Source organism: Vanellus vanellus (genome assembly GCF_965231255.1).
Source record: "Vanellus vanellus genome assembly, chromosome: 6".
Taxonomy (NCBI): domain Eukaryota; kingdom Metazoa; phylum Chordata; class Aves; order Charadriiformes; family Charadriidae; genus Vanellus; species Vanellus vanellus.
Genome location: NC_138911.1, coordinates 50,218,698 through 50,244,586, shown reverse-complemented (window position 1 = coordinate 50,244,586; position 25,889 = coordinate 50,218,698).

The window sequence follows — 25,889 nt, the reverse complement described above, 5'->3', positions numbered from 1 at the left end:
AACCATGAGCAAATTTGATAGCAAAGAGACAGAAAGAACCCCTACGGGGCCATTTTATGAAGCATTTTCCCCCATTCTTTTGTGCTGTCAGTCTCTGGATCAGAGAGAGAAATAAGCTCGCTGCCCTCTACTAGAAATACATAGCAGATCAAAGCTGAAATAAAGTTAACTTTTAATGGCAACTCAAAGAAATGTAATAGCAAGCTGTATAGTCTTAGTAGGCACGACTTCTTATCAGATATTCTTCATGATTTGCAACACACATCACATGTAGATTCAAATATATGCATGTATAAACATTTCTTTGTCTTTGAAGGGAGAAATGTCTAACCCATTTTCTCTCTGGGATTTCCATTGACTGATGTGATACCTTTAGCAGGGGGGAAACTGGTCAACCTGAAAGATCCCTGCTGAACTCAGTCAACAGGCTGAACATGACCTTGGCAGCTGTTTCTGCTTTCAAGGTCACTACAAGCCTTATAAACTGTTTTCCTTTCCATCCCTCATAGGATTAAACAGCAATATGGTCAAAAATAACTAACTTAAATATAAGTCTCAAGAGAAAGTAAAAAACCAATAAATACATCCAATGGGGAGACATAAGGTGCAGAAAAAGGTCCATTCAGGGTCATATCCAAGGACTATAGCTTCTATTCTGCTGCAGTTTGCTTCACTTCTTGCTGAAGGCAGACTGTTACGTTGCACATTTAGAATCTCTACAACACAACCCCCTACCTTTCTTTTTGGCAGAACATGCTTCTTATAGGATTAAATGAATCAGAGAGGAAAGAAGGCATTATGTCTTTAATGTTCTGAACTAGAGATGTTCAGCCTGCATCCTAGACACTATGAATTAAGACTGTGAGAAAGAAAGGATTTATTCCTTTCTTCCATCACAAGTTTAGAAGCCTCAGCCTGAGCATAATGGGAACATGATTAGCTATAAATAAATGTCTTTTTTTCACCAGTCACTCAGAGCACACTAGAGGTTGAGAGCAAAAACTAGAAACTGTGACTCGGGTATATGTTTGTCCCTTCCTAGGGTTAAGCAGATTGGGAATTATTTTGTAAGGTAGCAGTGATAGGCAAGGAATCTCTGGGAATAAGTATGCAAAATGTGCCATACTTTCACTTTCCCCATAGCCATTTAATCTTCTGTACTCGGGGGGGAAAAGAGTCACAGCACATGATGAGTAGACTGAAATTCGGGACTACCACACAGAAGGGAATCCCTAGTAGTAATTTATGAGAGGTTTCTGCTTACTTTCACCACGTGTACAGTTCAAGTAGAGTCAAGCTGCTGAAGGAACATTTTCCAAGGATATACTTTTACCCTTGGGTTTCAAAACAGCATATGCGTCCATGAGAGTAAACACGGACACGCTGACTCTTCAGTGTATAACATGATTTAAATATATCCAAGCATTTCTCTACCAACCCTTCCCTCGTACTTTCAGCTGATAGGATATGGAGCATGTTCCAAGATGCGTGGGCATTTGGATATTGTTTAGGTATTTCCTCTTCCCTCCTGGCCCCGTCTCCTTATGGAGAAATAAACACAAGTGTCAAAACCCTTACAAAAGCCCTGTTCTATTCAAATCGCCAGATTAGTTTTGAAGGTTCAAACTTTCGTTCTTCCTAACAGGATGGAAAAGCTGACTTTACTGTCGCTTTGAACTGCCAGAATGGCCCTAAGCAGTTGTAGAAAGGCTGGACCACAAAGCTTGGAATGGCTCCAGAAAATCATCCCAAATCTCCTATGCTATACCAGCTCATGTTGCCAAAGGAATAACATCCGTTGCTTTGGTGCTGTGCAGCGCAGCTGTGTGACTATTCAAAAGTACATTTGAAAACTGCAAAATCAGCAGGCTTCATTTGCATGCAGTTCTGGGTTCTCAAATAGGTCTAATTTAGCAAATACCCCACAGGAATAGGAAACACTATGAACATATTGAGATAATTGAGAAAATTCAGGGAAAAAATGCAGGGAGTTATTATGTACACTAATCATTATTTCTCTCACTTATTCCAATTTGTTTCGCCTGCTTTTGTTTAACTGTTCTTTTTTCTTCTTATATTTTTTCCTCTACTCTTATTAACCTATGAAACAAAGGCTTATGAGATACAATTAGAAAAGAACTTGTCAAATTTATTTTAATACAAGAATTATGTATTGCTATTGTATTTTGGTGGCATTCGCAATTACACATTAGGATAAAGCCTATAAGGATTATGATTTTAAAATGACTGTCATCTGCTGTTAGGAGGAGTTTTTTCCCTCTATAGAGGATACTACGTAGCACATTTAGGTGTATAAAAAGGATTTCATGCCTCTGTCTGAAACAATGGGTTGGTATTTATTTATTCATTTATTCATCAATTCATTCTATTTCAGTAATACTTCAGGAGTTCAATCAGGGGAACTACTGTGGTAGGCACTGAACAAATGAAATACAAAACGTCCTTGATCCAGAATATTTACAATGAATGATGCAACCGTAGAATTAAATATTCTCTTTCTATTCAGTGTCTAAACAGACAATTAACCTTTTCCCAGCATGGTAACTCTTGAGACTTGCCTCAGGTCAGGGAAGTAACAGAAAAGAAAAAGATGAAGTGCAATAATAAGATCAGCTTGCAAGTTGATGGAATTCTTTTCGCAGTTGCTTCTAAACTTTCCGCAACAAAAGAAATCTGGTCCCTACGTAGTCACCCAGTACTTGATTGCATGCTCTACTCAGCATTTTATGTTAAGCCATATAGTGCTTAAGTTTTCGAGGTCAAAAACATCAGTTCTGGCACCTGATACCAGTGAAGACAACTGCCCGTTAAGTGGTCATCAGTCACACGCATGCTTAAGCAATACCCACTCCTGTGTGGAAAAGAGGCTTCTTCCACACACTTGCATATAAAAATGCTGTTTAGATTCTCTTTGCATCCTATTTATATTCAGAAAGGATCTAATTAGCTATGTCTTCTCACTCCTTGAGTGCACGCTATTTCCCTCTTCTGTTTGTTGGCATTGTGGCCCAAACCAACTCTGCACCTTCCCTGCAGGAGACCCTAAGGGTTCATGTTACAAGGAATTCCACATAACTAACTTCTTCCAGCCTCTATTTGCATATTATGCTTGGAGAGGTTGATGTAGAGACAGAATGAGGCACTACTGTATGTGAAACAAATTTCCCAAATTTCCTAAGCCCCTAGGAAACCCTGGAATAATTATAGTAGTCGCATTGTTGCAGTAATTTGCATTTAGAACCAAAAAAACACCAAAAAATCTTCTCCTAGATTGGTTAAAAATTTGACCTCCTTATTTTTGCACAGCTATGCCACAACATAGCTCAATGCGCCCACACGTCTTTTGTCTCCATGTTTCCCCTGTCTTTCCAGACTATTTTTCTTTAGATAATACTGTCCTTCATCAGCCCTTTGTTTCATGTCTTTCCAAGACCTTAATTAAAAAATACTGTTCTACGTTTCAATAGATACTTCTAAAGTAGGCAAAAATGTGCAACAGGTTAGTAACACGGAGATAATCATTTAAGGGCTGAAGGGGGAGAAGAGACAGGAAAAAAACGTGTTTCTCTCTGTCAGCAGAAAATCTTTTGGTTTCTTATGGTCTTTCTTTTAAAGCTTTACACGCTGATGTTTGCAAACAATATAGAAAGCAGAAAAAAACAGATAAAAGACACTCATTCATGCATAAAATGCAAACAAAGAAAAAAAATCATTGCTGAGTACACAAGGTGGTGGGTTTTTTCTTTTTTTGGGGGGGGTTTTGGTTTGGGGTTTTTTTGTGGTTTTTTTTCCTGTCTGAAAGCTGTTGCCTGGGTCCATTTCCAAAGAACTAAACATATAATTATATAACATGTAATTACTCAGCTTTCCAATTATATAGAGCAGGGTCAGAAGTTCCCTGCATTTGCATGAAAGGACTAATGAAATGGGTCTCAACACCTGGTCCTTGCTTGAGGAAAATAAATTTATTGAATGAAATCCAAGGGTAAAAAAAGTAGCATTAGTGTTTTGTATTCTCATTTTTGCCAACAATTTTGCTTTCTTAATAAAAATGAGAACAATGCAGCAGAATTAGGCTGGAAGTCTCAGAGGTCCTGAGTGCCTTGATCCTCCTAAGGACAGGTAAGACGCTTAAGGCAGCAAAGAATTAGAATTACTTTCCTAATTCTCCCGAGTCACCAACATAGCTGCAGCCTGGCATATTCCCATTATGGAAGCCCATTACAGGGGATGTCCAAAACAGAAAGAGATGGCCTATTCCCCAAATAAGACTATTTATGTTCTAAAAAAGTGTATTCACCCTATTAGCATCTACACTTTTTTCACCAAATACTAGGTAAGAGTTTGTCAGGAATTCTGGAACAAAAGCCAGAGCTTTTAGATTCCTTTATCAAAAGGAATTTAAAAGTGTAAATTTCAAGTGCTCTGGCGTTCATAGAATTCTTAAGTTTTCTCAGTACGGTCACCCAAGATCTTTCTAAACTCTAGTCAACCAGGTTTCATGAATTTTTATGAGGTTAAAAAAAAATTAAAATATCCTTTCATTGCTTAGAAAACACTGTGACATTTTCCTATGGAGCAGACAGTCATCATTCTATTCATGTGGAATGTCATCCACAGCTATTTGATTCATTGCCAACTTGCATCAGAAACAAATGCATCACCGAAAGGCAAAAAATCCTTTGTCCTTTTGTTGACCAGTAATATGAGTCAGCAAAGCTCTGAAACAGTGAACATTTGTCATATATCCCACAAACTCAAAGCCACACGTTGGAGACGGGGTAAAAAACTGTTTCCAGATTTTCTGAAGATTTTAGCCATATTTATGTTGAATCCTTCATAGTGTAAAGTTAAAGTCTGGCAGCTATAGTGAAATTTACAACGGTTAGCAAGGTCCTTAAGATGCTCAGAATGCTCAGAATGAAAATCAGAACACTAAGGAAAGAAACATCTAACCTAGTCAAAAAAATTAGTAGACATAAGTCTAGCTGGTATCTAGTCTTTGAAATTCAGTTGCCCGCCTGCACCCTTGAGTTGGGTGATTCCAAGTGAAATTAGAGTTTTCAGAAAGATTTAGATTTTTAGGCTTTCTCTTTCATGTTTTACTTTTTTAAAAATAATAATGAAGGGAGGACTTTTATAAACTGCTGTGCTACAGTTACACGAATTCTACCAAACGGGTAGTTTATTTGCCTAATTTTCTCATTCAATCTGGGTCTTTATCATCACCACTCAGAAACAATTGTCACAATACAAAAAAATCTGGAAAATATAGTTCTTCTCATGGGAGAAAAATTAAATAAAGTAAGCTTCAAATATGACATGAATAGGCAAATATTAGCTCCAGTAAGAGACTCCTGAGATGGGTAATGGAACTACACTGATTTGTACCAGCTGAGATCTAGTTCCATACGTTTAGTCTAGTGATACCATGAGTCACTGCCCACGAGGGTTATTTCTTTGACCCTGAGGACTTTTGAGGTGTATGAACTCTTATTATCAGCAACATCTGTTCCTGAAAGAGCGTCACTTAGCCCTAAACCCCTGAGCCCAGTAACTGAGCCCCACAGGTCATTGAGCAATCTCAGGGCCCTTGTTTTATTGAAGATTCTTTCCAATAGTAGGTAACAAAACCATGATCAAGCATTGAAAATGATGGATTTTCAGCCCATTCCATATAATAACGGAATACAATATACAAACTGAAGAAGAATTTGTAAACTGGGTGGGGTTTAAAAAACAGATGAGAATTCAAAAATACTGCCCAAACCAAAGGAGGAAATATGGAATCATTTAACACCGTTACAGCAACTTCCTCAAGCCAATGCTTTCCTAATAATAGTCATGTAGAGTCTCAATGGTTTCGCAGCCCAAAAAAGGAAAAGAAATAACCTTAGATCTAATGAGATTTTGGAAAGCTATAAGCTGTTCATGTGTTGGATGTTATTGCAGACAGAACTGGGCACGTCTGAAAATAACCATGTTTATCTCACTCTTTTGGAAAGATCTGCTCAGCTCACTTGCTTCCCAGATCTCTCAGAGCTGGTATACACCTAAATAGTTCTGTCAGGAAGAAAACAGGATTTCCAAACTCTTCAGGAGGTCTGTAAGACTTTCAAGCCATTTATTCAAAATTTATCTTCAAAAGGTAGTCACGCTATTTTTTTGTAGCTCATGTCCCCATTAAAAGTTTTGAGGGAAGATATACAAAAGAGAAAGAAAAATGTTTTTAAAAAAATCTTCCTAACTGCACTTATGTAACAACACAAAGTTCAATGTTTTATATAGCAGAGACCTGTTAAATTGAGAAACAATTATTTTCGCTGAAAAGAAAATTAAAAAAAAAGAAAAATGTGCCAAAGAACGCATGATGGACACAATGTCTTCTAACATATTTAAAAATGCTCACATCTCAATCCGCGATAAATCTTGCAAAGATCTCTACTGCTGTGAAGTGGCTGCTTTTATGAACAGATGCAGAAGGACTCTATAGAGACGAGATATCACCTTCAATTTTATCATGCTCTGAACTACAGAGAACAAACTGAACAGAAGCACCCTTAAGTTTATAGGGAGTCAGGTTTCTGTGGAATGTAGCACTAGAAAAGTCATACAATTTTTAACCAAAAGATCCCATTTCTTCAATGCAAAGAATCAGCTTCGCGATGCTTCAGTGGGGACGGACTTATTTATCTCTCTGACTTCGGTAGTAACTTCTGAATCCAGAGATAGATCTATCTGCCTTTTCTTTTTCTCTGTATCTTTTGCATGGAACTAAATTGAGAATAGTGGCTCAGGTCCCTGCAGATCAAATTAAAAAGAAAATATAATATCTGCAATTTTTTAAAGAACATTCATATCTGATGATTTAACGGAGACTCATCCTCCTCTTCCCTCTTCAGCAAAGAATGGTGTGATAATCATCTAATAGCTGTCTTCAGTCACAGAGTTGTAATTACAGAAATAACCTAATAATACCCAGTAGCTTGCTATTTTTTATTATCAGGATAAGGCATCTTTCCAGATGACTACAGAATAGCTCTAGGTAATAGTCTTTAAGTTTCAAAACTGGTTGTGGAAGGAAACTAACATAGAGAAAAAAGTATGATTGCTTTTTACTTTTAGGTAAGAAACATTTAGAAGAGTGAGAAAAGTTTTCCTTCTCTATTTTACTTGAAAAAAAAAAGCTGTTTTATGACCAACTGTTACATTTTAAGGATAAGGAAGAGAGGAGGGAGGAAAATCAATTTCCATTTGGAAGATATTTAAATAGCTTTGTCATGGTCTGTCCAGAGCTCCCATTTCAAAACATATCTGAAGTGACTTAACATTTCATTTTCTTGCCATCTAATATTCACCTACTTCCAAACTCAGTATGAAACTGATTATAATTCTAACAGGACTCCATCATGCAAAGACACTGCCTAGCATTTAGAAATTCCTAGTCAGTGAGGGTATCTGCCCTTGTCCTATCCAGATGCTTTAACCAGAGATTCGATTCTAGTCATTACTTTCAAAAAGATTCCAGTATAACTGTAGCCTTTTAGCACTGGCTGTTTAAATCATATCATAATCCAGGTTGGTTAGGAGTTATGCTTAAGAACTCCGTTCAGATGCTGCTCTCCTGCAAGCACAGGTCAAAGTTTCTACTTGGCATAAAACATTCCCAGCAAGTGTTGTTTAAGAAAGAGAGAAATGGAATATTCACAGTCCCTCTCCTCCTTGTAAAATAATTCTGAAGTTGTTACACATTTAGTGGGAACATCTGGATCCATGGATAAAAGAACACAGCTGTCTTATATGATTTATGATTCCATTTTCCTGTCTTTACCCGGGGCCAATTTCGGTCTTTTTTTACTCTCACCCTCCACCTTTAACTCATAAAACTTTGTCATTTTTAAAGTATTTTAAGATGGTTCTCACTTTCTGGCTGTCCCAATAAATCCACCTTGAATTCCTTACGCTTGTTACTGCAGTATCTGTTCAACTAACAGATATATTAGTCTTTGAACAAACACATTCCAAGCAGAGCTACTATTTAATAAAAAGAACAGAAGAATGATGCTTGAAATTGAATACAAATGTCACATTTTAATTTTATGATTTTGCACTTTAATATTTCACATCTCTGTTAATTCAGCTGAGTAATGTCAAAAAGAAAAAACAATGCTATTTGTAACCTATCAAGAACTGTCACCTAATGGTTCATAATATTTTAGCAAATAATATGAAAAGGTACTTCTGCTACTATTTTTCCTTTTTTCTTTATAAAAACATAAACTAAATGCATTCAGATTGGAAATTATTTACCATGGGTCTTTCAGCATCTTACTAGTAGATGTGGGAAAAATAATTCAGAGTGCAATTTTCTGAGATTTTTTGTCTGAGCTCAGGTACATTACAATTTGTACTATTTTAATACTATTTTAATTCCGCCTGTGCAATTCTAACAATACAACATCCCTGTTGTGGTAAAACACAGGCTGGAATACAGCTTCTTTATACAAGAACATTACAAAGCACTTTAAATTCAATAGAATGCTGTTTACATTAGAAGTTAGATCAGTCTAACTATATAGTACCTGTATATAATACTGGGACAAAAAAAGATGTCTGATCTTAAGATCAGACATTGATAATAGGGTAAAGATGGCTTAAATAGCTCCAGGCCTTTGAGCCCTGGGCTTAAATCTGGGCTGTTCTTGAAAGGTAATATAAGTTATAACAGCCGCCTCTGAGCTATTCAGCATCAAGAGACCTGCACAGAATCACCCCCTGTGAGGACAGCACTGCTTTTTAAGTTCACTAAGACATTTCCATTATTTGCAACGTGCTTAAGCAGAAGTGTGTTATGCCCAGAATTAATATGTGCTCACGTTATTTTGTAGGAATAGAATAACTGATTTAAGTATATGAAACCATTCTTGATCCTTAATTGGGGAAAAAACAAATCCAGAATTGTTTGTTCCAAAATCTGGAAAAGCTTGGTTAACTCTTACAAGCATGCAGTTATTAATATATCTATAGGCATTTCTTGGGTTTCACTATGAGTATTTATTTGTAAATAATTATGCCAGCACATCATCCCCATGGCAGGGGGGTTGGAACTAAATAATCTTTAAGGTCCTTTCCAACCTAAACCATTCTTCTATGATTCTGTGATCAAAATATCACAGATCCTATGCATTCATGACTCAAAGAAAAAAAATACAACCATACAGAAATTGCAAACAACTCTAAAAATACTCCAGTAAATGTTATTTTGATGATAGAAAATCTTGTGGTAAACTTTTTAAAAAAATTGTTAAAATTTCATTTAATACTAACATACTAACATTTAAGTGAACAAATCTCAATCATGCCAGTAAAAATTCTTTACTCCGTGCAGTATAAACTAAATCTCTTGATTTAAAATTTTTAAAAGTTCCAGCCTGGGAAATAGGACAGCTGGATCTAAACTTTGCATTTTGTAGGAGTGGCCAAACCTCTACATGAAAAAAAAGAAGTAAGCTTTAAGAATTTGCTTCATTCTTCCTCTCCATTTTTTTCAGTGAAAATTCAAAAAGTTTTTGAATAATTATATACATTTTTAATAGAACAAGCAACTCTAATACTTTTATCAAATGACTGAAAAAAAAGTCTTGTGGAGACAGATTAAGCAAAGTGGAGACAGATAAAGCAAGGCAGTAATACAAATGTAGATCAGATCTTATTTCACTTAAGAAATGAGAGATTACTATGAAAGTTCCCTGTCTATCCAACATATTTGGGGATACAAACATGCCATGTTTTCCCTGGGTAGTTTGTACAATACAGTAACAAGCTTGATTGTAAACCATGGTTCATTTTTTTCCACATCTGCAAGATAGTTTTAAATGAAGTTAATTTCACTGCACAATTAATTGCTTTGATCCAGAAAAGACTGTAAACGGTATACGCATATCTATATGCACACAGATGTCTATTACAAAACTGACTGTCACTAAAAAGTCCCCTTTTTAGTAAAAATCTGAATCCTGTATCTGACTAACTACGCTTGAATGTAATTTTAACAAAATTACTGGATGTAAATTGAGGTTAACTGTCTCCAGTATGTCAATAATGCTGAACTACTTTGTACAATCTGCAAATATGACCTATGCTTGTGGTACATAATTTCTGTCTTCTTAAAGGGATATAGCCTACATTAGAACATCTTCAAATTACAGCTCTACGGTTCAAAACACAGTGAACAGGTTTCCAAGCAATTAGGGGTAAGAAAAGAACTAGCACTAATGAAACTCGATATGCTTTTAAAAGGTGATATTTGCCTTCACTGACCTTCTGCACAAATCAGCGGGAATAGCACTTTAAGGAACTGATTGCAGCTCAGAATATTACCCAGAGGAAGTGGTACAAATACTCCAAAGCAGTTACTGGAAAAGCTAAAATAGCATGTCACTTCTTTCAAATCATGTAAAACATTTAGCCTATAAAGTTGTAGCAGAATTTTTTTAGGCCAATACTTTTTCAAACTATTTCACATTCCCCCATCCCTTTTTTAAAACGTGGAAATTTCCTGCTTAATCTCTTTTTAAAGGGTGCTTCACATCAGTCAGATATCTTACTGATGTAAAGACCAACACCACAGCATTAGAGGTTCTGTTAAAAGAAATTGCCTGTGTATACGGAGTTTCTTTAACAAGAACAATCATTACATAAATAAAATGCAACAGATCTACACTAGCTGACTTGCAAAAAATATTTAATAAAGTGTCATGTATGATATTATGAATGCAACTGGAAAAGATCTGCAAGGTAGGTAAGATTGAGCTTTACCTGTGATGGCACTAGTGACACAGAATTCTAGCAATCTCTTCACAATTAAATGGTTTGCACAAGTCCAAACTTAGTCCTGTTTAGTTCACCAGCAGAGATATTGTATGAATTCATGAGAAACTGGTTGCCTCTTTTGAGTAGCTCAGTTTGAACAGATTAGTCAACAACCAGTAAATGCTGTGAATTTCAATTTAAATTTACACAGTAAACCACATTAAAATCCGTTTTGCCTGAATAGTTCTAATTTATCAGACAATGGCTCCACATGGTTCCACATAGCTACTATAGTGTAGATAATTAATTACTGCTTCCTCCATCTTTCTTTAATTTTATCATCTGGTCACTGATAAAAATACTGAATAGTGTCAACCCTACTATTACAGCCCTGCTAAAACACCCCCACTCAATTCCGATCTTTCTGTTACATCTATGTTTTAAGATCCCTCAGCTGGACAGCACAAATTCTATGAACTACGTGCTTTACCCTTGCAGATAAAGCAGTTCACATGACACGATGTCAAATTCATGTCAAAACACATCTAAGTATATTTTTTCCATCAAAAAATGAAATAAATTCATCCTTTTATAACAGAATGAGTCATGCTTATTTAGCAAGACATATTTAAATATTATACATTGACTAATGATAATTATTTCTCTCATTTCCTAATTATTTATTGGCAGATATCTCTGTGAGCTTGACATTTATCTAACCAGCTTATAGTTGCTTATGTCATCTTCACCGCCCATTTGGAAAATTATGATGACAAGTATTTGTTCAGATTTCTAGAATGTCCTTGGTATTTTAAAACACATTGATAATTACCGTCAATGGACTAGACATTTATTCAACTATCTGTTCACGAAGAACAACAGTCTACTCAGCTGCTAATGGACTGTAGAGTAGTTCATCACTCATATACGCCTATAATTTTTATTCTTTCAAAATAAAGATGAAAGATTTATTAGAAATTAGAATCTTTATTTTTACTAAAAATGTTTTATCTTTCCCATCTGCTACTGGCCAACACTGTTATTAGAGGTTTTTTTCACCTTTTTTTGGACTTGAGCAATGTATTTTATCCTAATAGTCTTCTTTACTTTTAGGAATTTTATTTGCATCATGGTATGTGTACTGCTATTGATTCTCTATTTTATCCATTTACAAACTACTGCTTTTTTAATAGCTGGGGAATTTTTTTGCCATTGAAATTCCATGCAACTGTCCAACTCCATGATGAAGAGCCCGCTAAGCAGAAAGGTATCAAAATATCATTTTATGTTGCACAGTGCCAAACAGAAAACTCTCACTCTACAAGGAAACTTTTGTAAATGTTGTGTTTGTGACAAAAGAAAAAGCACCAAACTACTAAACTTCCAAAACCTAAGGACACCATCAAACATTTAAGAAGAGGTCAAAATACTCATCTATTTTGTCAACGTTATGTCTTTAATAACCATGACATTCGCAAAAATCATAACTATTTTTTGTTAGTGTTACTGTAGAAAAATGACTTTCTGTTATTACAGGTGAAAATTCTGTTTGTAATAAGTGATGAACCTTCTAGGATTCCACCCAAACCACGCATTTAATTTCTCATGGGAATTTTATACTTCATAAGAACTGGAAAAAATTGGCTTTCTTATTTGTATGCTAGATGAGAGGAAGCTGTATTTGTTTGCCCTCATGTCCAAGGAAGAAAGCTTATTTTTGCCTTTATTGTTGTCTCTATATGGAACAACACTTCCTTTTTGAACCTTCTAAAATGGTAGGTTCAGGACAACATGGTTAATTTTTAATGCACTGCTTACATCCTTTGACGCCTATGATCTCTCCACCTAAAAACTCCTAGCCTCTTGAAATGCTGAAGCTAATTTAATGATCTTAAAAGTCAGCAAAGAGTAAACTGTATTTTTTTTCCAACAATGTGATTGGCTTGGTTTTATTCACAAAGACCTAAAAGTGTACCTTGCAATAAGAACTTGCAAAGAGCTCTACCAGAGTTCAAACAGGAAAGTTCATTCTCAACAGCCTACATAATTTTTCACTTCTTCGATGAGATTACCAAGAAATACTTAGCAAAATTTTTCATCTGTGCAACAGAAAAAGATTACAAAGCTACTACCGGGCTTTAGTTATTTGTAACTAGCCTTCACCAGAAATGAAGCATCTAATCTGGAGATGCTTATGTATAATACCACCTGACTTTTCCGTTGTGCATCCTTTTTCCTTACTTCTTGCATTGCGAGTGGAATTTTGTCTTTGCTTGTTGGCTTTAAATGGGAAGCTTGGCATCAGCATGATAATTCACAAACTTTAGTGACAAATCAAAGATCCTCTTGTAAATAACAGTAATTCTATTCAACAAGTATTCTGCAGTTCGTCACTGAAAAAAAGAAAAACTGTCCTAGGTAACTTGTCAATTTACCAGCTTGTGTTCTGAGTACGTGCAGCCTGAGAGTACAGCATAATTAATTGCTAAAACAGATCACAAGGGTTTAGTTCCTGGGTTCCTGTACTGGTTAACATTATCAAGGGCCTGCTATATTTTATAATGTCAATCTATTTCTTTTTTTTCTTGAATTGATTGGCAGAAAGACCCAACTGTTATAAACAGTGTTGAATTTGATGCCTTTACCATTACTTAAGGGGAAGAAGCCAAAAGACAGATGAAAAAATCTAGTGGTATAATGGTGTTTCTGTCATATTTAAGTTTTATGCAGACAAGACTGTTTGTCCATAATAAGCAACAGCCTGTTGGAGACGTTTAGCAAATAACCAAATATGCTCTGTAAAGTGTAATTTTAACAAGGTTTTTTTTTTTTTACTACAACACTTGTAGAAACTAGATTTGAATTTGTGGTCAATTTAGTAGGAATAAACGAACACAGGGGTTTTCTTCCCCACAAAATCAAATAAGTTGTAGACTGCCTAGGAGATACAATAGAAGGGCATATATGGGGAGCAATATAGGAATAAAAGAATTTCCTCTGCTTGTAAAGGTGCAGAGGAGTAATGTGCAAACTGGTTGAGGTAAATCTAAAATATACTTCCCCTCTTTATACTACCAAGTCCTTTGTTATTTACTACTCAAAAAGCTTTAGCAAAGGGTAAATCAACATTTTATGAGGCTACAATACACTTACTAAATAATTAATTTAATTATTTTTAACGCTTCCTTCTTCACAACTTCTCTACCTAGCTGCGGTAGGGATGACAAGTAACAAAAGGCAAGCAGAAATATTACAAATATTGTGGAGGCTCTTGTCGGAGGGAGCCAGTAATCCCTGTAAGAAGTACAGATCAGCAGGATACTTGCCATATTCTAAAAGGCTCTGTTTATACACAAGAGTTGTACTGTTATGACTATATCAAAAGACTTATGTAGTGCAGTTCCTTAAGTGTGACTATGATTGCTGGCATAATGGTATGAAATTGCTTTCACTACTACAGTTTATTTATTCTCCTCCAGGAACTAGAACTGATATAACTAAGCACATAATTGCACCTATCTCAGTTTAAAGGAAAAAAACCCACATCTTAGCCAACTGCGTTTTACCAGTTAAAAAACTACGTTTAGAGGAGACTTTAGCTTCCAACTGCAACAATTTTCATGTGGAATTTCCTTTAAGAAAGCAGTATTTTATTTCTGCTCAAACTAGGAACTCTAGTACACAGTAGACAGTGTGGTTATTTTTATTTTTTTTTTTAAACTGCTCAGGCTGCTGTTCGCATAGCTTAGCTGTGTGTGAGAGGGAGCATGGCTAATTCCCCCAAGCCACCCAAACAGGATACGATTCTTACTCTCTTTCCTACTGTTTCTGAGGCAGAGAATCCCTTTAACAGGGAGCTCCTGGAAAGAACAAATTCCTTAAAAACATTGTGGAAGAGCTACAAAGTTGTTTCCACCCTCTTGAACCCTCTTGTTTCCACCACAGAGGACAAACGCTCTGCTTAGATGGACAAATAGGAACGTGAAGTCTTTGCAGAAAACTTGTATAAATATTGTTTCATAAAGGCATGATATGGATATAGGTCAGTAACAAGGAGATGGCTACCTTCAAAGTCTATCGCTTACTCAAATAACAGACTTTGTCACATATCTTTTATATGATTCTGACTTGTGGCATTGATCAGATGATTAAGTACTCAAGAAACACTGGAGTGTATTTTGCTGCTCTTACAGCTGGATTTGACTGACCTCCATCTAGCTATTGTACCTCTGCCTTACATCCTTTCGGTGATTCCTATTACCAGTCAGAAAAGGTGCAAAGAATGTTTCTGTCAGGAAAAAGGAAGTGAGCCGATGATTTCCTTTACACGTGTTATATGTGTGCTAAATTTGTACGTATACAAAGTGTAAATGACTGTCTTGTGCTCACAAATATATTTATGTTTTTGTGAATAGTTTAAGGTGTTTATATTGAAACAGATACATGTGTTATGTCTGTTGTGGGGGAAAGGTATGAGGGCGTGTTATGAAGTGTTTATAGACATACCTAATAGGAACACTGAGATAATATATTTTGATTGAACTATTCATTCTCAAAACTTGGATATTTTACTAGAAGTGTTTTACTTTCAGTGTTCTTTTATGTAGGCAATCTTTCAGGTACATATTTCTCTGATTGCTTTTGCTGACACAGAGACAGACAGAAAGAGACAATCTAAAAACATTGTTGTTTTTTTCCCCTCTTAAAACATCTGTTTTGACACTTTTTTTACTTTTATTTTTTTAAGTTTCAGGATTGTTTTGGTTTAGTTCCCATGCAGAATAAAAACAAATGTCATATGCTGAGTTTTCATGCATGGAATAGTTATTCTCCAGACAGCTATGGTGTGAGTGTGTGTCACATGTTGAAATAAAGCACAAAGGGAATGAGATATTACTTTAAATGCCTTCACCTATGCAAAGACTAAATAAAAAATGAACAAACACACATAGTAAAAAATAAGGAAGTGGATGAGGACACCCGCATTTGACATGAAAAGGAAAAAGACACAAACAGCTCCAAGCCTCCAGGTGCAGGGAACCAAACCAATGTTGTCTTTCATTCCAGCCACATCTTTTATTGCATATAATGTATAAAAGACATATCTCTCTAACACTTTGCAGCAAGTGGCTGGTCATTACTAATTCTTCTGGCATCCGCTGCAGGGCGATAACAATCACGATGACCTAACTTGGTTTTACATGTGGGATTATTTACTATGCTGGAAAGGCCTGGACACTGGATTGGGGTCTATGCAGCAGCATCAGCAGTCTGATAGTCTGTGCTAAATGCGTTTTGTAGTAACTCAGTCACAGAACTGTGCTCTGGCTGTTACTTTGCATGGTAGAAGACCCTTCAGTGGGGTACATATGGGGTTTGGGGTTCAGGGTTTTATTTCAGTCTCTGAGACTGAGAGGCACCAAGCCAGGAACTATGGCCACTGAGGTTTCTGGCAACTGTCTCTGTTGCCCGAGAGAAAACCAGCCCTGGTACGATTTGTGCAAAGAACATAGAGCAGTTACAGGGACTCTGTAGAGTTTATGTCAAGTGTCATTTGACGTGCCCAAGAGTGTCCTGGGCACTTCCAATGTAATTATCCACTTGACTTTGGTTCCCACTAAAGAAGCGTGTGGGCCTTCCCTAGGTCTTGAGTCAGCCCGTAGGGACAACTACCACCTAGCACCTCTGAAAAGTCCAGGAATACCTGTGCTCATGTAAACTGAAAAGAGCTTCCCATGTTCATGTAATTCAGCAATAATTTTAAGGCCAAAGCTTCTGGTCATTAAGCATTCAGAAGGCACCACTGTAATATTAAGAGAACCAGCAGCTACAGCTGGATATTTGCAAACTATGAAGGAAAAGAATCTCTTTATAATAACAAATTTTAAAATGTTTGAAAAGTCAACTCCAAGTCATGGGTCCTTTGATTGTTTTCTAACGCTGCTATCATAGTAGCTGTAGAACTTGCAGCAGAGCAGCACTGGGAGTTGGACTTGATGATCCTTATGAGTTCCTTCCAACTTGAGATACACTGTTCTATTCTGTTCACCATCCCTGAAGGTATTTGAAAGATGTGTAGACGTGGTGCTTTGGGACGTGTCAGTGTTAGGCTTGAGGTTGGGCTCAATCTTAAAGGTCTTTTCCAACCTAAATGATTCTACAATTTTATGATTCTATGAAGTATTTATATGCAGCAGGTTTAATATAGCAAGATGTTTATTTGCAAAGGAAAGACAAGATTTTTTTTTTAAATGAAGTTTAGTTACAACTTGGGTGTGTGTGATCACACAAACATTGAAGTGTACAACGTCAGATCAAAGGACTTAGTGCAAATATTAATTTTGTTGAGGTAGGTTTCTACCTGAGCCGTTTTGTTAATAAAAGAGACCAAATCACCTCTATCACCTCTGTGCTCACTGCTTTTTGCTTTTTTCTTTTTCCTCCTTCAAGGCTCAAAAAGAACAGAGTATCACAAAACAGCCATAAACTCTGCTGTGAAGTAGCATGGTGTTCTCATGGTCACATAACCCTCAACCATTTTCTCTAGTTTAGACTCTGTATAGACTATTGCAACATGCACTTTCTCATGCTGTCACTGTTAAAACAAAAAGAGAATGACAAGTTGAAAGAGCACACAAAGAAAGAAACAAAGTTTTGGGTGGAGAGGAGGAACAGATCCTATTTATATCTCACTTCACTACTGTGGCAAGAGTAAATGAGTTTTAACAGAGGCATAATTACAACTTAGATATTCTTCTGGGATCTTTGGGGTATGGTTTCTGAAGGACCAGTACAGATACTTGAAAAACTTGAGGTCTGATTCTAACCAACAGCCTGGAAGCTGACATTCCAAATGCTTGAAGTCATCAGCAGGATCAGTACCCAACTGACATTCGGTTTCTCAGTGAAGCCCCTCTGTTTTAATGTTGTATATGGAAAAGAAAACATGATCCTTTTCACAATATAATTTTTTTGGCATACACAATCAAACTGAGAAATTAACATCCACATGATGGCCTCAGTGAACGTGGCTGGATCCTGCTCCACTGTGAATGGAAAACCACAGAACTGCATTTTAATACAGGTTATTTATGCAAGCATTCTGTGACCCATGATATATTCAAAGGTCTAGTTAGGGCTAAAGAAGCAGAGACAAAAGAAGTACAAAATCCATGGTCACAATCCAATGTACTTTATAGAATGATCATACAAGCAATACCATGTTTTATAGTATTCCCAAGAGAATTGTATCACACAATAATTTGCATGACTGAAATGAAAAAGCTTTTGAGGAAATAGACATTTTTGACCATTGAAACTCTACAGCCTACCTGCTTCAGATAAGACATGGCAAAATCTATTTTACTTATTAAACCCTTTCATAAAAGGCTTAATATGTATAAAGACTTTGGAGGACAACCAATGCCAATTATTTATTATAACTGGCACATAGTTAAATAAGGAAACATTTTCAATGCAAACTGGCAGAAGCACTGTTTGTTTCAGCACTGTAACAAATGCAGTTTAGAAACTTGTGAAGAGCTTTATTTTTTCTTTTCCAGAGTGCAAGCACAGCGGCAATAGTTTATTAATTCAAGCAAAAAATAGTTTGCCTTCTAGACTCCTGGAGGTGATGATCTGCCCTTGCCTACCAAGAATTCATTCCTAGGCACATTTTTTTCCTCTCTGCTAACAGTAAGCGTGCAGGGCAATTAAAGGTTGTTAAGTACAATAATTCCCTCTAAACCACATATTTCTGTACTAACATTGTCAGGGGCATATTTGAGAGGACTGAGTAAGGAAGAAAAGGAAACATTATGGCAGTTACACAGAACGTGCAAGAATTTTTGTCACAGAAGTTTGAAAAAATACAAATATAACATTATGGAGAAGATTTCTGAAAAATAATTTTAGAAAATATAGGACTTCACTCGGGTAAGTCAAAGAACCTTCCCACTTGGTGAAAGCAAATGCAGCAAAACTGGAAAATTTTACTGGGGAATGTAGCTGAGCTGTTGGGCAGTCAATGGCCTCAGTTGCAGTAGCATCTGCTTTTAGTTTTAAGCTCATAAGAGATCATAACAGATAGATAGGTGATGTCTCTATTATCTGCTACACAGCAAATTTTCAAGAGCAAATAATGTACAGAGAGATTAAGTGGTTTCTGTAACATGAAAACAAAGGCATTGTATGAAATGTGAACCAAACTCTTAATTTCTGGTGTTTTTTTTTTTTTATTTTTTATCAACACCAGAAACAATCCCTTCTTGATAAATAAAGTGGACTTTAGACGATATATTACCCATTGATTTTATATACCAGCATAAAAACAGCATATACTTGTAACTCACACAGAAAACCCCACAGTATTTAGTTGTGTATGTCAATCTCTTTTCCTTCTAATGAGATATTTTATACAAGTATCTGTTCTTTCGATTTCCCAGTATGAAATACAAACCAACCACAAAATCACCACCTATCAAATATAACCAGCAAGTACAAGTTTCCTTACAACAGACTTTGAGTAGTTTCGCAATGCCAGCCATGAATTTGGAATAATGCCAGCAAAACACCACTGGGTGCCTTAAACCTCTTAAGTGAAAAATATGTTATCCATTAAAATGCCTTATGATTATCCACACTACATCTTAAAAAATACTCTGTTATGTTCCTAGAGATGAAGTTTACTGAACTCCAAATAACACATTATCTAAGGTTCAAGCAATCAAGGGGATACTAAGCAGACTTTTGATCAAAGATGCTTCTGTGCATTTCTAAACTCTTACCATAAATGGTCCCTGTTAATAAAATGAGCATGAAGATGATGTTGTTTGCTTACCCTCTGCAGTTTGAGAAAGTACTTAGGCTGAAGTTAAAGACCAAAGGATTTAAAGTTTTTACCTCCCAGTGACTTTCAGGACTTCATAACACCTTTGTCCATTTGTGAACAACACATTCTGCAAAAAGAGAAAAAAAAAAACAAAACACCTCATGAACATAAACCCAAAAGCATGCACAAAACTGTAGTATACTTTATTTATGCATGTTGTAAGTATTGGGATCAACTATAACTCACAGCTACATAAAGCTTTTACAGGCTTTTTTTTATATGATATGACTTAATATTGAATGTCAAAATAATTTTGGTAAATAAAAAAATTCCTTATCAGTTAGAAATGTTTTGAATAAATAATTAAATACTGCTGAGCATTAGTATTTAATAAACCAAGCCTGTATAAATTAGCTGCATTGGTGCTCCTTGGATTAGAATCTTGACTTCAGGAAATACAAACTATCAAACAAAACTAAGAAAGTTATATCAGTAAATGATGCCCTTATTAAATTGCTCCTATTTTCAAGTCACTGTTCAGGTTCAAATGAAGCAACTAATGAGGCCACCAGCCAGTACATAGTCTCGGGTCATCAGCAGCCAGAGTATATTTAATAGCGTCTTTCCAGTCAGCTGAGTGGGGTACAGATGGTGGCTGATACGTAATTTTTGCAGAGTATTATAAGAGTTAGTCATTTAACATAGGATTTCAAAAACCTCTTATTTTTTGAGAGGTCAGAGTTGCATATTGTCCAACAGAACTGGTGCCATTGTGTGGAAGTTAGCAGTACCTTCTCTTTTCCTCCAGGGCACTGCTTTATGCTTCACTAATCCAAATAGTTGTGTGGCAAAAGCCATAAACATAATCTCTCAGGTGTGACCTTGAAGAAGTAACCCAATTAAATCAATCTGGTATTTATTCAGCCTTGATGCACTTGTAGCATCATTTGTTATGCGAGCCTTTCAGACTCCTCAGCCAACTTAATCCATTTCATTCTAATACTTTTCTCCTGTCTTTATTTCCATACATCTTCATTACCAGCACTCCAGTTCAAGCTGCTGCTGAGGGGTTAAGCAGGAGATATTTATTAAATGTAAACTGAAACAAATGTTAGCACAGAACAGCTACTGGAAGTACAGAGATAAAAGGCCATTTGCTGGCTTAATTAAAATTAATCAGAAATAATGGACTGTCTTGAGGAGGAATAATATAAACACATAACACTAATTTCACAAGCCCAAATTATACAATAATTTGAGACTCCAAGTTTCATTGATTCAATACAGTATTTAGTGATAAAGCAAGGTTTAGAAGAGATCAGAATGAGTTCTCTTACATGACAAAATTCATAACTCTCTAATTCAAAATCCTAGTGTAATGTTTTAAAACAATTCATAATTAGAGTTTCCTTCTGACATTGATATCAATTAGAAAAGCTTTTGTAATGTGATCTTAATAGGGTATTAATACCAGGACAAGATTAAGGGATTTGTTCTGTCCTTCAGGATTGCAAGTATCTGCTGCTAAGATGAATGGAAAGTATCTGTTCGTATTGATCACTGTAGGACATGTTCTTTGCTGTTCACACCCATCCATTCATGGCTTGGGAAAAACTAACTGCCTAAGACAGACTGACAATTCTTAACTGGTGAAATCCTTTTTCTAATCTTTCTCATAACTGTTTGGTTTTCATTTTGTGACTGTCCAGGAACCGAATGTCCCCTTTTCCTTTTCAACCTCAGTTTTCACCTACATAAAAAGTAACTGCTTAGCTTTTAGGTTTGTTTGTTTGTTTGGGGGGGTGTGTTTGTTTGTTTTGGTTTCTTTTTTTAGAATAAACCAAAATGAAACATGTCTTCACTAAAATATTGCTGTCATAGCACTCAGGATGCAATATCTCAACAAAGACAAGACAGACTGAGTACAGTATCTGTGCTTAAAGAAATTCTTAGCAAGAAAAGAGTAGCTGTACACATCTTGCAAAACACGTTCAGTTCTCAGACTTTTTACATGAGTGTACTTCAGAAAATTAATCCAAGTAAACTAGATTATTTCAATTCCAAACCAAGGTGTTTACAGAGCCATATAATAAGGTGAAAGTAATCTTAATTCAGTTTACCTTAATTTACCTTGGAAGTAGTAGATTATGTTAAATCAGATTTAGGTAATTTTAATTTGAGGGAGAGTAGTCACATAACTGTTTGTGTGGTTTAACTGATGCAATTTAAATTCACACTTTCAGACCATTTAAATTATTTTTTCCCCTGTGTCCTCATGTAGATGGATCCTTCCTCTTCTTCCAAGATACTTCTTTTAAAAGCTCCTGGTGTCTCTCGTATGCCTATATGATTGGGCAGAGTTCACTGTGCTTCTGCCAGACTATTCTGCCTATATGTTTCTGTTTGCTCCCTCCTATCATGCAACAAATAATTGATATAGCACAGGATCCCTCTTCCTTTTGGATTATTTCTGTTCCTTTATGAAAGCTCACTGTTACTAGGGCACTTGTAAGGATATCACAGACTGGCAGAAAGTGTCATGTTCTTGTCATTTAAGCGTTTGAGCCTATTTAAGATTGTCCAGAAGAAAATTCACTGATACACACAGCTGATACTATAACTTTGTCCTTGATGCTGTTAATGAAATTCTAACAAAAACATTTGCTGACAGCAGTCATGCTAATTTGGGTGTACTGTACTTTCTTCATATATGCAGGTCAGCTCATTGGTCTGCTGGCCAAACCATGCCCTCTTTAACACAGAACATTGGCAGGAACCTCCCAGATCATCAAGTTCACCCATGGTATCATAGGCATTAAAGTCAGATTTGGTTGTCCCTACAATTCCTAGTAGGAGGCTGGTACAGAAATTCAGTGCTCTGAGAAATAGATATATTCTAATATCCTGCCTAAAGATATTCATGAACAGATAACTTGTCCCTTATGAGGAAAGGCTGCGAGAGCTGGGCCTCTTTAGCCTGGAGAAGAGAAGGCTGAGGAGAGACCTTATTATGGCGTACAAGTATCTAAAGGGTGGATTGAAGGAGGATGGAGCCAGGCTCTTTTCAATGGTTCCAAGTGACAGGATGAGGGACAATGGGCACAAGTTGGAACACAGGAAGTTCTGTTCAAATACACGGAAAAACTTCTTTACGGTGAGGGTGACAGAGCACTGGCACAGGCTGCCCAGGGAGGTTGTGGAGTCCCCTTCCCTGGAGATTTTCAAGACCCGCCTGGATGCAGTCTTAAGTAATGTGCTCTGGGCAATCCTGCTTTGGCAGGGGAGCTGGACTAGGTGATCTCTAGGGGTCCCTTCCAACTCTGGAAATTCTGTGATTCCGTGCTGTTTGTATTGTTCTTTGGGAACTATACATGTCTTTTTATCCCAAGATAATTCATGGAGAATCATCCCCAATTAACCTACATTTTACTGCACTAAACGAGGATCATTAACTTACCTTAAGTGAGATTACAATTGCAATAACCATTCTAAGCGTATATTCCAGTTTTAATTAATCTTTCTTTTTCCAATTATTCAAAAAATGAAGGTTTTGGATTGGCTCTTTCAAAGACATTGTTACTACCTTATCTTTACTGATATGGTAGTAGCAGCATTTGGCTAACTTTGTGATCAGGGTGTCCCCTTTTTTTAAACTTCTATGGGTACAAACATTTTCAGAAAAGAAACTAGTTTTATGTTGCATTCATCAGGCCCATGAAGCTTGGTGCTTGATCCAGATAAAAGCACAAAAGAAATTGGGAAACTTCTTTATATTGCTGACTGCATAGTTATTGATTACAGTCTGACCCCAAATATTTCCTAAATTCGGGTCAGGCATGAAAACAATCTCCAAATATTTGTATTGTTCAGAGGTGCAAGATGTAATCTAGAAGGCTAGTCTAGCAATGAAGCAAAGAAAGAGTATTAGTTAGATCCCTTTTTCTCATGCATTTTTGGCACTGATATGTGAATGTAAAAGTCTGGAAAAACAATACAGTGATTTCTCCAAACAGGAGTTATAAAAAGAATGCACATTAGCTACTTCTGAAATAAGTATTTATCCTATTAAAAACTTTCTATATAATAAACCAGCACTAAGTTTACATTACTAGTCCATATTGAAAAGTCACCTGCGATGTCTTCTAATTATTATTCTAAAGAAACGTTGCAAAGGCTGGGAGGTCTAAACTTCTACAAAAATATACTTGCAAACTATTTAAACCTTTTACAGACATACAAACAGAATATATTTGCTGAAGAGTAATTCTAATGTTCTTGCTTGGGGAAAAAAAAGAAATCAAACAAATATATAAAATAAAATACAAAGGTCACAATCTTACATTGTTGTTCAACCCTGCATTAATAAAGCAGCTTAGCTTAACCTCCACAAGAAACACAGTATGTAAAAACTGTGTAATGCTCTTCTTTAGAATGAAAAAAGTTTCATAAGGGACACAAGCTAAGTCCAACAAAGGAAACTCAAATTATGCCATTGGAAGAGGAAATCCTTTCTCTGGTAAACATTCCCATCAGGCCCCTGTAATAACAGAATTCTACAGCAGAACAGGTTTTGTCGCACAAGTGCCAAATCCTTACATATAGCATGATACTATGGTTACTTTGGTTTAGACTAGAAATCGGCTTCAGATCAGAAAAATATAAATATGCTTTATTCTCTTGCCTCCATTCAAATTTAACCACTCTGGTTTCATTCTGAGGTGGATATAATGAAAAAGTGTCCATTTTTTTATTCCCATTTGAAACTGATGAAAGGAATCTCAGAAAATTATCTGATTTTAAGTTATTTCTGTTGATTGGCACCTATGCTCAACTGAACAGCTGGTAAGATTTCCTCTCTCTCAGGTTGATAGCTAAGCCCAGAAGAGTTAATCATCTTCAGGTAAAGGACTTAAATTTTTTCTGGATAGGACTTGTAACACTGGAGTCCTTGTCTATACTGGAGGTACCCCTGCTACCACTGTCCTAAGACTAAGAATAACCTGTATTTAACCAAAGTCTACCTGACTTCCATATCTCAAAGGATTCATTATGTAAATTAATCACCTTTAAGTTCTTGCTAACCGATAAAACAAAAAAATATGTAAACGAGGGAGAAAAAGCAGCAGATTTTTTGGTGGTTTTGTGGGTTTTTTTCCCTGGGTAAGTCAAGGCAGCTGATAATGCTGTCCCTTTTAGAGCACCTTCACATCCTTTCATTCTGCATCTCTCTGCCTTTAGTTTTACCAAAGCAGAGCTCTCACAAAAACACTGTGGCTAATATGGAAACATTAGAGTACCCAAAAGATAAGGAAGACTAATGATTGCAATGCTAATTAAAAAAAAAAAAAAAAATCCATAACAAAGTTGGTGATGCCTGAAACGGATTCTGGAATGATGTTCTGAACCATTCAGTTACAACACGCATTGAACTCCTTTTCTATAGAGCAGAAAGAAATATACGTCCACTCCTGAATATCCCAGGATGCCATCAGAGCCTAATATCCTTTGCATTGCCTAACAATGATGTTATGAAACTATGAGCAATTATTCTTACTTAATTTTAGCTTTGAACTGTTCTTCTGTCCATTAATAAGGAAATCTTCCCTCCTTCTCCTCTGAAACACAACATACACTTTGTTCCTGTGTACACATTCTTAATGTTCTTGCTCTTAATTAGGTATTATTACACTCTGCACATTTCCTAAAGGTCTTTCTAAATTAAACCTATTTATTGTTACTGCTATACTATATGCTCCGAACTTTCTATTTTCAGAAAGGTTTCTTTTTTCTTCAGAGACCACTTAAACTTCCTAAAATAGGATACACTAGGTACGATGCCTCATTGTCTCTTCAGGAAAAGTCATTTTCCCTATAAGGATTTCAGATTTATACTGGAACATTCATAATAAAAGTATTTCAATGCCTCGGGAAGGTAAGCTATGCATTTTCCTGTGTGGCTGGCATTCTTGCTAAAGTGTCAGCTCCTTCCTTAGCCAGGCTTTCTTGGAAGATGAGAGTCAGAATAGCTGTATGGAATAATGTGATGTAGAATACAATAAAGAAGTATAGACTTTCAGCACCTTTGAGAGCCAGAAACCTACAGCAATCTTGCACCTGGAGAAGTTGTCTCAGGAGAGCCATTTAATGAAAATGCACTGTGATTGCGTGAACAGGAATTGTTCAGCACAGCTTTATTGCATCTTTCCACTATTTTGGGCCTGTCTTT